The sequence below is a fragment of the Miscanthus floridulus genome, chromosome 10 (assembly GCF_019320115.1).
Source record: "Miscanthus floridulus cultivar M001 chromosome 10, ASM1932011v1, whole genome shotgun sequence".
Lineage (NCBI taxonomy): Eukaryota > Viridiplantae > Streptophyta > Magnoliopsida > Poales > Poaceae > Miscanthus > Miscanthus floridulus.
Genome location: NC_089589.1, coordinates 119,422,250 through 119,424,844, shown reverse-complemented (window position 1 = coordinate 119,424,844; position 2,595 = coordinate 119,422,250). Strand labels below are relative to the sequence as shown.

At 54.1% G+C, this 2,595-nt stretch overlaps 1 pseudogene; it reads right to left on the bottom strand.

Moving 5' to 3' along the window:
* Positions 1–433: 433 nt before the first annotated feature.
* Positions 434–1,930, bottom strand: LOC136485500 (UDP-glycosyltransferase 73C4-like; annotated as a pseudogene).
* Between the last annotated feature and the right edge of the window lie 665 nt (positions 1,931–2,595).

Sequence of the window (2,595 nt, the reverse complement as noted above, 5' to 3'; positions counted from 1 at the left end):
TTTTCATGTTTGTCGGCTATGTGTGCATGATGGCCTCACATGCTCGTCGTGTAGAGAAAAGTGCACCTCCGCAGCACATGGTTCACTTCAGGTGCCGCCAAAAGTCCTCCGCAGTTCAGAAAAAGTCCACCGCTGAAGTAGTCAACAAAAGAAGATAGTTTTGGACTTGTCCATGTGCTAAGGGGATGTTTGATTACCTCTAAAGTTTAATCCCTATCATATATCATATCGTATGTTTGACACCCTTAACTATGGTTCCAGCACATGCACAGCAACACATGCATGGTGCATGTCCCGCCAAAAGTCCACCGTGCCTTTCAGAAAAATGTTTGTAGTACAACCCTCACCAGTGCAAAGAACACATATATATATATCCTGTGTTGGATCGACCATTAGTCGCGAGCTGCGACTTTTCTCACTGTGTAGTCTCAAACATAAACATACATAATAAACTATCTAAACTTGCTCATGTAATCTCAAAGACAACAAACAAATTCGATGATTTGAACACCGGCTATTTTATTCAGCAAAAGCATAATTTAATGTCACGTATTAATTATTCACTTGTTCAGTCATGAAACCGAAGATTGGATGAGCTTCTCCAAATTCATGTAGGACGACCCACCCTTCTCTAATGCTCCATTTGCCTTCGCCTTGAGCTCCTGAGCCTTCCTCCTCCTCTGCTCCCCTTCGTCACCCTCATCCATCAACCTCTCCAAAGTCTTCATCACTTGTTCCATACCCACCTCCGCCTCGACATCCGCTCTGCCTCCGTTGATCTTACCAGCACTGAGGACATTTTCCGTTGGCTTTGTCACGCCTACAGATACCCCAACACCAAGCACGTCCACGATAAGCCTCTCATTGAGAAACTGCTCGGCGAAAAGCGGCCAAGTCGCCATGGGCATGCCGGCGGCAATGGCCTCCAGAGTCGAACCCCACCCACAGTGCGTGAGGAAGCCGCCGACGGCGCGGTGAGCCAGGATGGCGACCTGCGGAGCCCAGCCTCGCACTACCAAGCACTTGCTGTTGTCGTCGATGCTCTCACGTAACCACTTCTTGACGTCGTCGGGCATGGAGTCAGCGCCCTTGACGACCCAAACGACAGGCCAAGGGCACGATGCTAGTGCCATGCCCAGCTGCATGACCTGCGCCGGTGGCATGCACCCGGCGCTGCCAAAGCTGACGTACACCACAGACCTCGTCTCCTTGGTGTCCAGCCACTCCATAACCCGCCTGGCATCGTCTGTCGTCATGGCCTGTGGATCGAGATGAGGTGACCGGCACAGCGAGACGGGGCCAACGGCGACGACGGTTTTGCCGGTCGCCGCCGCGAGAAGCGCGCAGGAGCCGTGCTCCAGCTCGTCGAAGCTGTTCACGACCACGCCGTCCACGGCCACGTCGAACTCCCGTATCTCTTGCATCGTCCCACCACCCATGGTCGTCGACGGCGCGAAATGCGGCGGTAGCTGCAAACGCGATACCCTGCACTCGAACGCCGCCAGGGCTGGGATGTTGACGAGCTCATCTGCTGACGAAACCGCCTCGTGTGGCCTGTGCTTGTAGAGGTACTCGATGCAGAGCAGGGCGAAAGCGCCGAACCCGTGGAAGATGTAGCCACCGCGGCGGCGCTGGGAACGGGATCGCGGTGACCGTGACCGTCCCCACCGCGGCGGCGCTGGCGCCCGGAGGTAGTGGTAGTGGCGTTGTTGTTGCGAGGTCTTCCACGCGGGACCGGACGAGTGCGGCGTTGGCGGGCGTCGTGATGATGGTGACCGCCGCGCCGTGGGAGGCCAGGAGGCGGCCGATGTCGGTCATGGGGATGATGTGGCTGATGCCTCCTTGCCATGGAACCAGCACGAAGTGATGCTCCTTTGTGGCGCTTTCCATTTTCCTTGTGATCTCACACTCTCGTCGCAAATGGTCTACGTATCTTGTTCCCTGTGGAGAGACTGCAGAGAGCTGTTGGGCTGCCACCGTTTGTTATATACTCTTACGGATCGGAGTATATGCAAAGCCATGTGGGTATGCTTGGCTGCTACTCCTACATGGTGGAGCTAGTACGGTGTCGAGTGTCGACATGATAACAGGTGCCTGTAGGAGTTGGTGGCCTATTCCATTCCATGGCGGCTAATAATTCTCTGCTGCGGTGGACTTTTGGCGGCATGCGCAATTGTGCACCATGCATGAAGCAACGACGCTCTTTCTCGGCACGAGTGCGTTGGGAAGGGGTAGCGACGCGCGCCCGCTGGGACATGTAGCAACACGTGGCCCGTACGTGGAAGGGGCAGCACGACATAAATTAACAGCTTGTTTGTTTGACCGTGGCTTGTCGTAAATGATCGTAAATTTCCAGCTAAAATAGTATTTTTCTCTCACACAAACCGACCAACAATACTTCTTCACGAACCAGCCAACCGAACAGGCTGTAAATGGGCTAGGTAACAACAGACTAGTTTCTCCATTGGCATATCTATATTTTTTTTATGCTGCCACTTGATGAATCCTACTCCACCTTCACTCAGTGGGATTTCAGGGGATTCTCGCGGGGAGCAGTTAGGTGGGGAGGCTGTTTGGTCCTGAAGCTGCCCAGGG